Source organism: Lepisosteus platostomus, unplaced genomic scaffold (assembly GCF_059453375.1).
Source record: "Lepisosteus platostomus isolate fLepPlt1 unplaced genomic scaffold, fLepPlt1.hap1 Scaffold_118_H1, whole genome shotgun sequence".
NCBI lineage: Eukaryota > Metazoa > Chordata > Actinopteri > Semionotiformes > Lepisosteidae > Lepisosteus > Lepisosteus platostomus.
Window position 1 is genome coordinate 55,259 of NW_028291499.1, and position 14,401 is coordinate 69,659.

At 51.2% G+C, this 14,401-nt stretch overlaps 7 non-coding genes across 7 annotated transcripts; 2 read left to right on the forward strand and 5 right to left on the reverse strand.

The window, feature by feature from the left end:
• Positions 1-766: 766 nt before the first annotated feature.
• trnav-aac (transfer RNA valine (anticodon AAC)) lies at positions 767-839 on the reverse strand. The gene has a single exon. It is a non-coding gene; the product is annotated as a tRNA-Val (tRNA).
• A 109-nt stretch (positions 840-948) lies between these two features.
• Positions 949-1,021, reverse strand: trnaf-gaa (transfer RNA phenylalanine (anticodon GAA)). Its single transcript has one exon. It is a non-coding gene; the product is annotated as a tRNA-Phe (tRNA).
• A 10,760-nt stretch (positions 1,022-11,781) lies between these two features.
• Positions 11,782-11,853, forward strand: trnad-guc (transfer RNA aspartic acid (anticodon GUC)). The gene has a single exon. It is a non-coding gene; the product is annotated as a tRNA-Asp (tRNA).
• Positions 11,854-12,474: 621 nt separating this feature from the next.
• Positions 12,475-12,547, reverse strand: trnav-cac (transfer RNA valine (anticodon CAC)). The gene has a single exon. It is a non-coding gene; the product is annotated as a tRNA-Val (tRNA).
• A 694-nt stretch (positions 12,548-13,241) lies between these two features.
• Positions 13,242-13,313, forward strand: trnah-gug (transfer RNA histidin (anticodon GUG)). Its single transcript has one exon. It is a non-coding gene; the product is annotated as a tRNA-His (tRNA).
• A 574-nt stretch (positions 13,314-13,887) lies between these two features.
• On the reverse strand, positions 13,888-13,960 carry trnav-aac (transfer RNA valine (anticodon AAC)). Its single transcript has one exon. It is a non-coding gene; the product is annotated as a tRNA-Val (tRNA).
• A 109-nt stretch (positions 13,961-14,069) lies between these two features.
• Positions 14,070-14,142, reverse strand: trnaf-gaa (transfer RNA phenylalanine (anticodon GAA)). Its single transcript has one exon. It is a non-coding gene; the product is annotated as a tRNA-Phe (tRNA).
• Positions 14,143-14,401: the final 259 nt, after the last annotated feature.

The window sequence follows — 14,401 nt, forward strand, 5'->3', positions numbered from 1 at the left end:
GAGTGTCGAAGGGTCGATGTATACTGGGGCTCAGTTGAAATGCAACGTCAGGACTTTTCCGAATTATGTCACACGAAGAGAGCACAGCCCTTTCCGCCCTGCCGCGTGTGTCTCGGTAACTCGCTGTGATCGTATAGTGGTCAGTACTTTGCGTTGTGGCTGCAACAACCCCGGTTCGAATCCGGGTCACGGCAGAATAGGGGCGTCTACTTTTACTACTCGCACGAATGAAGGCAAAAAAAGCCAATCGACGTGAACGAACGGCGCTTTACAGAGGAGTACTGCCTGACTGGATCGTTGATGAACGACAGAGGCCACTCCGACCTCTTCTCGGTTTTCTTCAATGACTTACTAAGGATCTTCTTCACATTCGCCCATGCAGGGGAAGCCAGTTACACCAAAGCAAACGCAGGAAAGTGCATTTCAAGCAGAGACCAGGAGGGATTTGTTTACACCGAGAGTGGGCGGAGAATGGAACAATGCGCCCAGCCCTGTTGCTGGAGCCGATTCTTGATGAGCTCTTGGGCTCACTAAGAGGCCCCCGCTGGATGCTAATCTTTCTGTTGTTCTTGCAGGTCCTGCGCTGCTTTTGAGCCGACAGAGCTCGACCTGGTCTGTCGGTACAGCCCAATTGCAAATGATCGCTCCGCGTACAGAAGGAACGTGCGTTTGGTACAAGAGTGCACGAAGGCACCGGAAATACATTGGGAACAAATGACCGGTCGCTCAAGACCTCTGTGAAGTACAGGAGCGTGCAAAACGAGGCTGTTTCCGCCCGGTCTCGAACCGGGGACCTTTCACGTGTTAGGCGAACGTGATAGCCGCTACACTACGGAAACCTGTAGGGACTGCTGCTGGTGTCTCGCTTGCGTTTCGGGCTGAGAAAGGGACGCGTCACTTTAGGCAGGTGGCGCTGGAGAGAGGAACAAAGGGCGCAATGAAACAAAATGCCGAAACCCGGGATCGAACCAGGGACCTTTAGATCTTCAGTCTAACGCTCTCCCAACTGAGCTATTTCGGCAGTGCACAAAGCCCACAGCCACCTGCTCCAGCCTTCCTGTGTTGTGGCATGAGCGCACCAAGAGTAGCGGGAGAGTGTTGCAGGAACGTCACTCAGAAGGAAAGCCACCCAGCTGCGCCCTCTGAGCTCTGTCCAGCGCATCTTCCTCGCATGGACTCCTGCCTGCGACGGGCAGGAAACAATTAGCAAGAACAGAACGACACCCCATGGGTGTCTCATGACCGCACCTTAGGTTGTGACACGTGCAGGTGTGAGGGGTTGCCGGGCTACTTTGGAGCAGAGCTTGGGCGGAGGGGGGGCGGGAAAGCAGACAAAGAGGTGACACCTCAAGGTCTGCACGATCACAGCTCTCCGCCGCCCCAGGCTTCCGCTCGATAAGCTACTGGACACACCCGCCCCTCCTCACACAGACCGTGGAAAAGCCCCCGAGTGGGAGGGCTCGCTCTTCCTCCCAGGAGCTCTTGGACACGACGCCCAGACAGGGCGCGGGGAGCCGCCGCCTGCAAACACGGCTCCAGGCAGGACTCCACTCCGCAGGAGCCGCAGAGCAGAGGAGATGAGGGCAGCTTAGCTTCTGTGCAGAGACCTGAGCTGTTGTTGCTGTGGATGCTGTCTTTTCTGCACTCGGGGTAGGAGTGAATGTTGAGTTGCCCTTAGAAATGAAGCAGAGCACTTCAACGGCACGGGTGTGTGTGTGTGTGCTCCCTGGTGATTCAAAGTTGTACAACCCATTTGTATCTGCTAGGCGGCGCAGTCGTCGTGCACAAAGAATGCTTTGAAAAGCGTCAAAGGCAAGTCATTCCGAGTTGGTCGTTTGCGTTTTCCGTTCAGACGCGAAATGCTGAAATGATCTCTCGGCTCCTCGGTTGTCATTTCTGCTCCGTAAAGGGATCACAGCACGCGTCGGCTTCCAGCATGCTGGGTCGGGACACGATGCCGGGGGTTGGAGAGAGCGATGTCTTCCTCCTTAGAATAGTGGCAAGTATCTCTCTTCCTCCCAGGAGCTCTTGGACACGGCGCACAGACAGGGCGCGGGGAGCCGCCGCCTGCAAACACGGCTCCAGGCAGGACTCCACTCCGCAGGAGCCGCAGAGCAGAGGAGATGAGGGCAGCTTAGCTCCTGTGCAGAGACCTGAGCTGTTGTTGCTGTGGATGCTGTCTTTTCTGCACTCGGGGTAGGAGTGAATGTTGAGTTGCCCTTAGAAATGAAGCATAGCACTTCAACGGCACGGGTGTGTGTGTGCGTGCGCCCTGGTGATTCCGGGAGACAGATCGAACCTGGGCTAAAAGAGAGGGGGCTTAGCCCTCTTCCATTTGCTAGTTCAAAGTTGTACAACCCATTTGTATCTTTGGTACAAGAGTGCATGAAGGCATTACTGCTCCCAACCAGTTGATATCAATTTAATTCGTAAGGGTTATGTACTCGTTTTGAGTATCTAATGTAGAAGTTGTAACAAGTTCAATTACGAAACGGTCTAAATGAATGATATACCGAACTTATGTCCTCTTGATATGTGTAACTCTTTGTAACTGAATGAATTTATATCTTTTGTATTCTGATAACCCTTACGATAAGATCTGTTAGGTTTGCATGCATATTTTATATCTTAATAAATGTATCCTCGTGTATTAGTACCTGTGTGTGCTTTGTTTGAGTTATATCGCATGGTTGGATTCTAATACCATTAAAAGAATCAATTTTGTGATTTATTGCTACAATTAATAATTGTCCCAGTAAATGCCCAAACCCCTACAGAACTGGTGCCTCGTGAGAGCACACTACAACAGTGTGTGATCTCCTCTCCCAGCCTGAGGAGCAGACAGCGAGCCTGTCTCTCAATAATACTAATAATACAGTGTGTGATTCCCTGCCCCAGCCAGAGGAACAGACAGTGAGCCTGTCTCTCAATAATAATAATACAGTGTGTGATCTCCTTTCCCAGCCTGGGAAACAGTGAGTCAGCCTCTCAATAATTATAATACAGTTTGATCTACTGTCCCAGTCTGAGGAACACACAGTGAGCCTGTCTCTCAATAATAATAATACAGTGTGTGACCTCCTGTCCCAGCTTGGGGGACAGTGAACCAGACTCTCAATAATAATAATACAGTGTGATCTACTGTCTCAGCCTGAGGAACAGTGAATTTATTTGTCAATAATAATAATACAGTGATCTCCTGTCCCAGCATGAGGAACAGTGAGCTTGTTTCTCAATAATAATAATACAGTATGATCTCCTGTCCCAGCCTGAGGAACAGACAGTGAACCTGTCTCTCAATAATAATACAGTGTGTCATCTCCTGTCCCGTGCCTGAGGAACAGTGAGCTTGTCTCTCAATATTAATAATACAGTCTGATCTCCTGTCCCAGCCTGAGGAACAGTGAGCCTGTCTCTAAATAATAATAATACAGTGTATGATCACCTGTTCCAGCCTGGGGAACAGACAGTAAGCCTCTCTCAATAATAATAATACAGTGTGTGATCTCCTTTCCCAACTTGAGGAACAGACAGGAGTGAGCCAGTTTCTCAATAATAATAAAGCAGATTATGATCTGCTGTCCCAGCCTAAGGAACAGTCAGGAAAGAGAAGGTCTTTCTATAATAATAATAATACAGTTTGTGATCTCCTGTCCCAGCCTGAGGAACAGACAGTGAGCATGTCTCTCAATAATAATAATACAGAGTGTGATCTCCTATCCCAGCCTGGGGAACACTGAGGCTGTCTCTCAATACTAATAATACAGTGTGTGATATCCTACCCTAACCTGAGGAACAGACAGTGAGCTTGTCTCTCAATATTAATAATACAGTCTGATCTCCTGTCCCAGCCTGAGGAACAGTGAGCCTGTCTCTAAATAATAATAATACAGTGTGTGATCACCTGTTCCAGCCTGGGGAACAGACAGTAAGCCTTTCTCAATAATAATAATACAGTATGTGATCTCCTGTCTTAGCCTGAGGAACAGACAGTGATCCTGTCTCTCAATAATAATAATCCAGTGTGGGATGTCCTGTCCCAGTCTGAGGAACAAACAGTGAGCATGTCTCTCAATAATAATAATATAGTGTGGGATCTCCTGTCCCAGCCTGGGGAACAGTGAGCCAGACTCTCAATAATAATACTAATATACTGTGATCTACTCTTCCAGCCTTAGGAACAGACAGTGAGCCTGTCTCTCAATAATAATAATACAGTGTTGGATCTCCTGTCCCAGCCTGGGGAACAGTGAGCCAGACTCTCAATAATAATAATAATAATAATACAGTGTGATCTTCTCTCCCAGCCTGGGGAAAAGACCGTGAGCCTATCTCACAATAATAATAATACAGTGTGTGATCTCCTGTCCCAGCCTGAGGAACAGACATTGAGCCTGTCTCAATAATAATACAGTGTGTGACCACCTGTCCCAGACTGAGGAAAAGACAGTGAGTTGTCTCTAAATAATAATAATACAGTGTGGGATCTCCTGTCCCAGCCTGGGGAACAGTGAGCCAGACTCTCAATAATAATAATAATAATACAGTGTGATCTACTGTCCCAGCCTGAGGAACAAACAGTGAGCATGTCTCTCAATAATAATAATATAGTGTGGGATCTCCTGTCCCAGCCTGGGGAACAGTGAGCCAGACTCTCAATAATAATACTAATATACTGTGATCTACTCTTCCAGCCTGAGGAACAGACAGTGAGCCTGTCTCAATAATAATACAGTGTGTGACCACCTGTCCCAGACTGAGGAAAAGACAGTGAGTTTGTCTCTAAATAATAATATTACAGTGTGGGATCTCCTGTCTCAGCCTGGGGAACAGTGAACCAGACTCTCAATAATAATAATAATAATAATACAGTGTGATCTACTGTCCCAGCCTGAGGAACAGACAGTGAGTTTGTCTCTCAATAATAATACAGTGTTATCTCCTGTCCCAGCCTGGGGAACAGACAGTGAGCCTGTCTCTCAATAATAATAATACAGTGTGTGAGCTCCTGACCCAGCCTGGGGAACATACAGTGAGCCTGTCTCTCTATAATAATAATTCAGTGTGGGATCTCCTGTCCAACTCTGAGGAACAGACAGTGAGCCTGTCTCTCAATAATAATAATACAGTTTGTGATCTCCTGTCCCAGCCTGAGGAACAGTGAGCCTGTCAATCAATAATAATACAGTATGTGATGTCCTGTCTCAGCTTGAGGAACAGAGAGTAAGCCTGTCTCTCAATAATAATAATTCAGTGTGGGATCTCCTGTCCCAGCCTGAGGAACAAACAGTGAGCCTGTCTTGAAATAATAATAATACAGTTTGGGATATCCTGTCACAGCCTGGGGAACAGTGAGCCAGACTCTCAATAATATTAATAATAATAATAATACAGTGTGATCTACTGTCCCAGCCTGAGGTACAGACAGTGAGCCTGTCTCTCAATAATAATATAGTGTGTGACCACCTGTCCCAGACTGAGGAAAAGACAGTGAGTCTGTCTCTCAATAATTATAATACAGTGTGTGACCTCCTGTCCCAGACTGAGGAAAAGACAGTGAGTCTGTCTCTCAATAATAATAATACAGTGTGGGATCTCCTGTCCCAGCCTCGGGAACAGTGAGCCAGACTCTCAATAATAATAATACAGTGTGATCTCCTGTCCCAGCCTGAGGGACAGTGAGCAGTCCTAATAGTTACCGCTTTCCTCATTTAGCTCAGCAGCTTTTATTTCGCCTGAAGCGCAAGCAACTTGTGAGAACAGGTTGGGTTTGCTGTGCTCAAACGGCTCGGCATCTTTGTGGCATAGCGCCGCAACGGTGTGTTTTCCTTCCTTCTCTTTTCAGCCCGGAAGAAACATTTTACTTGTTCCTTTTGTAGCCCATGCATGCCGACGCCTGTGTTGTGTTGTGGATTTTCTCCTTCTTGAATTAGTACTCCTCCTCCCTCTCTCTACCTACCTCTACCTCTCCCGCTCTCTACCTCTCCCTTTTCCCCTCCCTACCTCTCTCTCTCCCTCTCTCTACCTCTCCCTCTCTCCCTAACCCCCTCTCTCTCCACTTCTCTCCCTCTCCCTCGCCCTCCACCTCTCTCCCTCTCTCTACCTCTCTACCGCTCTACCTCTCTCTACCTCTCCCTACCCCTCTCTGCTCTCTCTCTCTCTCACTCTGGAGTTTATTTTCCAGACAGAAATCCAGCTCCGTCCCTCCTGTGTAAGATTGATGATGCAGGATGAGAGCCCCTAACCGAGAGCACTGCAGCGGCAGGTTCTGTGGTCTGTTTCAAATCCGCCCGCGATGAGACACCGAGGAGAAATGAAGAGCCCCAGTCGCGCTAGAAAATCACCCAGGAAAGAGACTTTCAATGTAGGAAAAAAAAGTCGTTAGTAACAGACATAATACGTTTATTTTGTTTTTTTAATCGCTGCAATGTGTGACTAAGCTCATACGACTAAGAGTTGCCCCCGTTGTCTAGATCTGGTAACCTGCTCGTCGCTGGTGGGCCAGATCGTGTCCCCCGTCACTATACTGGTGCATAAGGACCCACACAGACCACAGGGTGAGCACCCCCTGCTGGCCCCACAGAGAGGGAGAGGTAGAGCACCACAACCCAGACTCAACCACATCACAGCACAGATCAAACAGCAATATCTCACACACTGGGACACACACACACAAACACAACATAAACTGGAATGCTACAGAACCTTAAACAGACAATACACACTAGCTGAATATTTGACCAAAATAAAAAATAACAAACAGAAACAGACCCTGACGAAGTACAGGCTCAGTGACCACAACCTGGCCATAGAAACTGGGCGACACAGGCAGACCTGGCTGCCCAGAGAGGACAAGCTGTGCTCCCACTGCCAGCGGGGAGAAATAGAGACAGAGGTGCACTTCCTACTGCACTGTGACAGATACTCTGGGATTAGAGAAACATTCTTCCCGAAATTCAGAAATCTAATCCCAGAGTTCCCACACCTGCCAAAACCACAACAGGTCCCAATCCTACTGGGAGAGGGAGGAGGGAACTCAGTTGATCTGGCAGCCCAGTATGTGATCTCCTGTCACAGCCTGAGGAACAGTGAGTCTGTCTCCCAATAATGCTCCAGCCGCCTACAGTATATGTCAATATTTTATAATATGTCTTTGTTGTAAATGTCTGTAACATGTCTGTAGATTTTATTTTACTTCTATTTCTTGTTTTGTTCCATGTTAATTTTATTATTTTTATTTCCTTTGGCAACACTGATTGTACCCATCGGTCATGCTAATAAAGCACCTTGAATTGAAATAGAGGTAGGGAGAGAGGTAGGGAGGGGAAAAGGGAGAGGTAGGGAGAGAGGTAGAGAGAGGGAGAGGTAGAGGTAGGGAGAGAGAGGAGGAGTACAAATTCAAGCAGAAGCCTGTCGTATGGCCCTGACATCAATCCCTCAACTCTCTGCATAAAGCAGTGTCTTATGGCCATGACATCCCACCCCCACCACTCTCAGTGGAAAGCACTGTCGTAACCTACCTCCTCCGCTCTCTGCGAAAAGCAGTATCTTCAGGCCCTGACATCCCACCCCCGCCACTCTCTGCGTAAAGAAGAATCGTCAGGCCCTGACATCCCACCCCTGCCACTCTCTACGTAAAGAAGTGTCGTATGGCACTGACACCCACCCTTTCACTCTCTGCGTTAAGCTGTGTTGTCAGGCGCTGACATCCCACCCCCACCACTTTCTGTGTAAAGCAGTGTCATATGGCCCTGACATCCCAATCCCGCCACTCTCTGTGTAAAGCAGTGTCATATGGCCCTGACATCCCACCCCCACCACTCTCTGTGTAAAACACTGTCATAAGGACCTGACATCACACCCCCACCACTCTCTGCGGAAAGCACAGTCATATAGCCCTGACACCCACCCCTCCACTCTTTGAATAAAGCAGTGTCGTCTAGCCCTGACATCCCACCCCCGCCACTCTCTACGTAAAGAAGTGTCGTATGGCCCTGACATCCCACCCCCACCACTAACTGCGTAAAGTAGTATCGTCAGGCCCTGACATCACACTCCCGCCACTGTCTCCGTAAAGAAGTGTCGTATGGCGCTGACGCCCACCCCTCCACTCTCTGCGTTAAGCTGTGTTGTCAGGCCCTGACATCCCACACCCGCAACTCTCTGTGTAAAGCAGTGTCATATGGCCCTGACACCAATCCCTCCACTCTCTGTAAAAACCAGTGTCTTATGGCCCTGAAACCCTCCCCTCCACTCTCTACATAAAGCAGTGTCTTCAAGCCCTAACATCCCTTCCCCGCCACTCTCTGTGTAAAGCACTGTCATATACCCCTGACACCCACCCCTCCACTCTCTGCTTAAAGCAGTGTCGTTAAGCCCTGACATCCCACCCCCGCCACTCTCTACGTAAAGAAGTGTCGTATGGCCCTGACACCCACCCCTCCACACTCTGCGTTAAGCTGTGTTGTCAGGCCCTGACATCCCACCCCCGCCACTCTCTGTGTAAAGCACTGTTGTATGGCCCTGACATCACACCCCCACCACTCTCTGTGTAAAGAAATGTCGTATGGCCCTGACATCACACCCCCACCACTCTCTGCAGAAAGCAGTGTCGTCTAGCCCTGACATCCCACCCCCACCACTAACTGCATAAAGTAGTATCGTCAGGCCCTGACATCCCACCCCTGCCACTCCCTGCGTAAAGAAGTGTCGTCAGGCTCTGACATCCCACCTCATCCGCTCTATGCATAAAGCAGTGTCGTACAACCCTGACATCCCTCCCCCGCCACTCTCTGTGTAAAGCACTGTCGTATGGCCCTGACATCACACCCCCACCACTCTCTGCGTAAAGCACTGTCGTATAACCCTGAGACCCACCCCTCCACACTCTGCATAAAGCAGTGTCGTCAAGCCCTGACATCCCACCCCCGCCACTCTCTGCGTTAAGCTGTGTTGTCAGGCCCTGACATCCCACCCTCGCCACTCACTGTGTAAAGTAGTGTCGTATAGCCCTGAGACCCACCCCTCCACTCTCAGCATAATGCAGTCTCGTCAGCCCCTGACATCCCACCCTTATCACTCTCTGCGTAAAGCAGTATCGTCAGGCTGAAATCCCACCCCTGCCACTCTCTGCGTAAAGAAGTGTCGTATGGCCCTGACACCCACCCCTCCACTCTCAGCATTAAGCAGTGTTGTCAGGCCCTGACATCCTTTCCCCTCCACTCTCTGCGTAAAGCACTGTCGTATGGCCCTGAAATCCTGCCTCCTCTCCTCTCTGCGTAAACCACTGTCGTCAGCCTCTGACATCCCACCCTTGCCACTCTCTGGGTAAAGAATTGTCGTATGGCCCTGACACCCACCCCTCCACTCTCTGCATAAAGCAGTGTCTTACGGCCCTGACATCCCACCCCCTCCATTCTCTGCATAATGCAGTGTCGTCAGACCCTGACATCCCACCCTTGCCACTCTCTGGGTAAAGAATTGTCGTATGGCCCTGACACCCACCCCTCCACTCTCTGCATAAAGCAGTGTCTTACTGCCCTGACACCCACCCCTCCACTCTCTGCATAAAGCGGTGTCTTACTGGCCTGACATCCACACCCCTCCATTCTCTGCATAATGCAGTGTCGTCAGACCCTGACATCCCACCCTTGCCACTCTCTGGGTAAAGAATTGTCGTATGGCCCTGACACCCACCCCTCCACTCTCTGCATAAAGCAGTGTCTTACGGCCCTGACATCCCACCCCCTCCACTCTCTGCATAAAGTGGTGTCTTACTGCCCTGACATCCAACCCCTGCCACTCTCAGCGTAAAGCAGTATCGTCAGGCCCTAACATCCCACCCCTGCTAATTTCTGCGTAAAGCAGTATCGTCAGGACCTGACATTCCACCCCTGCCACTCTCTGCGTAAAGAAGTGTCGTATGGACCTGACACCCACCCCTCCACTCTCTGCATAAAGCAGTGTAGTCAAGCCCTGACATCCCACCCCCGCCACTCTCTGCGTAACGCGGTATCGTCAGGCCTTGACATCCCACCCCCGCCACTCTCTGCATAAAGCAGTGTCTTACGGCCCTGACATCCCAACCCCTCCACTTTCTGCATAAAGTGGTGTCTTACTGCCCTGACATCCAACCCCTGCCACTCTCAGCGTAAAGCAGTATCGTCAGGCCCTAACATCCCACCCCTGCTAATTTCTGCATAAAGGAGTATCGTCAGGCCCTGACATTCCACCCCTGCCACTCTCTGCGTAAAGAAGTGTCGTTTGGACCTGACACCCACCCCTCCACTCTCTGCATAAAGCAGTCGTCAAGCCCTGACATCCCACCCCCGCCACTCTCTACATAAAGAAGTGTCGTATAGCCCTGAGACCCACCCCTCCACTCTCAGCATAATGCAGTCTCGTCAGGCCCTGACATCCCCCCCTTATCACTCTCTGCGTAAAGCAGTATCGTCAGGCCCTGACATCCCACCCCTCAACTCTCTGCATAGAGCAGTGTCGTAAAGCCCTGAAATCCGAATCCCGCCACTCTCTAAGTAATGCAGTACAGTCAGCCCATGACATCCCACCCCCGCCACTCTATGTGTAAAGCAGTCGTATGGCCCTGATATCCCCCCTCCTACGCGCTCTGCGTAAAGCACTGTCGACAGCCTCTGACATCCCACCCTCACCACTCTCTGCGAAAAGCAGTATCTTCTGGCCCTGACATCTCACCCCCACCACTCTCTGTGTAAAGCAGTCGTATGGTCCTGACATCCCACCCCTGCCACTCTCTGCATAATGCAGTCTCGTCAGGCCCTGACATCCCACCCCCCACCACTCTTTGCGTAAAGCAGTATCATCAGGCCCTGACATAATACCCCCACCATTCTCTGCGTAAAGAAGTGTTGTATGGCGCCGACATCCCACCTCCTCTTCTCTCTGCGTAAACAGTGTCGTATGGCCCTGACATCCAACCCCGCCACTCTCTGCGTAAAGCAGTATCGTCAGGCCCTGACATCCCACCCCTGCCACTCTCTGCGTAAAGAAGTGTCGTATGGCCCTGACATCCACCCCTCCACTCTCTGCATAAAGAAGTGTCATATGGCCCTGATACCCACCCTCCAGCTCTCCGCCACCCCAGGCTTCCGCTCGATAAGCTACTGGACACACCCACCCCTCCTCACACAGACCGTGAAAAAGCCCCCGAGTGGGAGGGCTCTCTCTTCCTCCCAGGAGCTCTTGGACACGACACACAGACAGGGCGCGGGGAGCCGCCGCCTGCAAACACAGCTCCAGGCAGGACTCCACTCCGCAGGAGCCACAGAGCAGAGGAGATGAGGGCAGCTTAGCTCCTGTGCAGAGACCTGAGCTGTTGTTGCTGTGGATGCTGTCTTTTCTGCACTCGGGGTAGGAGTGAATGTTGAGTTGCCCTTAGAAATGAAGCAGAGCACTTCAACGGCACGGGTGTGTGTGTGTGTGCGCCCTGGTGATTCTGGGAGACAGATCGAACCTGGGCTAAGAGAGGGGGCTTAGCCCTCTTCCATTTGCTAGTTCAAAGTTGTACAACCCCTTTGTATCTGCTAGGCGGCGCAGTCGTCGTGCACAAAGAACACTTTGAAAAGCGTCAAAGGCAAGTCATTCCGAGTTGGTCGTTTGTGTTTTCCGTTCAGACGCGAAATGCTGACATGATCTCTCGGCTCCTCGGTTGTCATTTCTGCTCCGTAAAGGGATCACAGCACGCGTCGGCTTCCAGCATGCTGGGTCGGGACACGATGCCGGGGGTCGGAGAGAGCGATGTCTTCCTCGTTAGTATAGTGGCAAGTATCCCCGCCTGTCACGCGGGAGACCGGGGTTCGATTCCCCGACGGGGAGTAGCTTTTCTTTCACCTCCTTAGAGAAATGACTGCCTTTCACTTCTCTGTTTTCTTTCACAGCGTCGTGCACCTTTTCATTGCTCTCGCTTTCAGAGCCTCCGCACGGCAGTCGACTCAACATCAGGAAGCACATTGAAGTGAAAGCAGGAAGCGCTGCGACATGCACTGTGCAGATCCCGCCACACTAAGAGGTGAGTGGGTCTGTTCGATGCACAAAGAACGCTTTGAGAAGCGTCAAAGGCAAGTCATTCCGAGTTGGTCGTTTGTGTTTTCCGTTCAGACGCGAAATGCTGAAATGATCTCTCGGCTCCTCGGTTGTCATTTCTGCTCCGTAAAGGAATCACAGCACGCGTCGGCTTCCAGCACGGTGGGTCGGGACACGATGCCGGGGGTCGGAGAGAGCGATGTCTTCCTCGTTAGTATAGGACCTGTCACCTGTCCCCACCTGTCACGCGGGAGACTGGGGTGCATCAGGACGCGCCTTGAAGTGAAAGCAGGATGCGCTGTGACATGCACTGTGCAGATCCTGCCACACTAAGAGGTGGGTCCAGTGGGTCTGTTCGATCACAGCGCTAGGCGAATCCCCAATCCCCTTTTGTGCCTGGCGACAAAAGATGTCTGTTTCCGCCCGGTTTCGAACCGGGGACCTTTCGCGTGTGAGGCGAACGTGATAACCACTACACTACGGAAACGGTGGTAAGACGTGCCCAGCGGCCCAGCCCTGAGCTTCGCCAATGCGATTCAGCTGCTTCCAGTGCCTTTATTGGAGTGCGCTGATGGACCGTGCTCTCTCTCCAGAGACCAGCACGCCTGTCATGGACGGAGCAGGAAAGGCGGCGCCACATTCTACAGCCCTCTCCACGCAATCGACGAAATCGGGCTACTGAAGTGGAGAAAATCGCCTCTCCAGAAAGTGCAAATATCATCTTGGAGACTATAAATCCTATTGCCGAAGGTCAGCCCTGTCTACCAGAGTAACCCTCCCACAGCGATGATCAGCTCGTCTCACACGCGAGAAGTTTCGGTTGGAAACAAGCGCCCCCTCTTCTCGCACGTTTTGCACGTTCGAGTAGTTTTAATGCGGCTCTTTCGTACACGGTGCTGATCTTTTGGAAAGCAGGAGGCAAAACCGAGTCGAACCGCCTGGGTGAAAACCAGGAACCCTAACCGCTAGACTATATGGCAGCGAACAACCATGCTGTTCCCGGCATCATGCAAGCAAACTACATAAATATGAGAAAACACGCAAGAGAGTTGTCACTCAGAGTGTCGAAGGGTCGATGTATACTGGGGCTCAGTTGAAATGCAACGTCAGGACTTTTCCGAATTATGTCACACGAAGAGAGCACAGCCCTTTCCGCCCTGCCGCGTGTGTCTCGGTAACTCGCTGTGATCGTATAGTGGTCAGTACTTTGCGTTGTGGCCGCAACAACCCCGGTTCGAATCCGGGTCACGGCAGAATAGGGGCGTCTGCTTTTACTACTCGCACGAATGAAGGCAAAAAAAAGCCAATCGATGTGAACGAACGGCGCTTTACAGAGGAGTACTGCCTGACTGGATCGTTGATGAACGACAGAGGCCACTCCGACCTCTTCTCGGTTTTCTTCAATGACTTACTAAGGATCTTCTTCACATTCGCCCATGCAGGGGAAGCCAGTTACACCAAAGCAAACGCAGGAAAGTGCATTTCAAGCAGAGACCAGGAGGGACTTGTTTACACCGAGAGTGGGCGGAGAATGGAACAATGCGCCCAGCCCTGTTGCTGGAGCCGATTCTTGATGAGCTCTTGGGCTCACTAAGAGGCCCCCGCTGGATGCTAATCTTTCTGTTGTTCTTGCAGGTCCTGCGCTGCTTTTGAGCCGACAGAGCTCGACCTGGTCTGTCGGCACAGCCCAATTGCAAATGATCGGCTCCGCTTACAGAAGGAACGTGCGTTTGGTACAAGAGTGCACGAAGGCACCGGAAATACATTGGGAACAAATGACCGGTCGCTCAAGACCTCTGTGAAGTACAGGAGCGTGCAAAACGAGGCTGTTTCCGCCCGGTCTCGAACCGGGGACCTTTCGCGTGTTAGGCGAACGTGATAGCCGCTACACTACGGAAACCTGTAGGGACTGCTGCTGGTGTCTCGCTTGCGTTTCGGGCTGAGAAAGGGACGCGTCACTTTAGGCAGGTGGCGCTGGAGAGAGGAACAAAGGGCGCGATGAAACAAAATGCCGAAACCCGGGATCGAACCAGGGACCTTTAGATCTTCACTCTAACGCTCTCCCAACTGAGCTATTTCGGCAGTGCGCAAAGCCCACAGCCACCTGCTCCAGCCTTCCTGTGTTGTGGCATGAGCGCACCAAGAGTAGCGGGAGAGTGTTGCAGGAACGTCACTCAGAAGGAAAGCCACCCAGCTGCGCCCTCTGAGCTCTGTCCAGCGCATCTTCCTCGCATGGACTCCTGCCTGCGACGGGCAGGAAACAATTAGCAAGAACAGAACGACACCCCATGGGTGTCTCATGACCGCACCTTAGGTTGTGACACGTGCAGGTGTGAGGGGT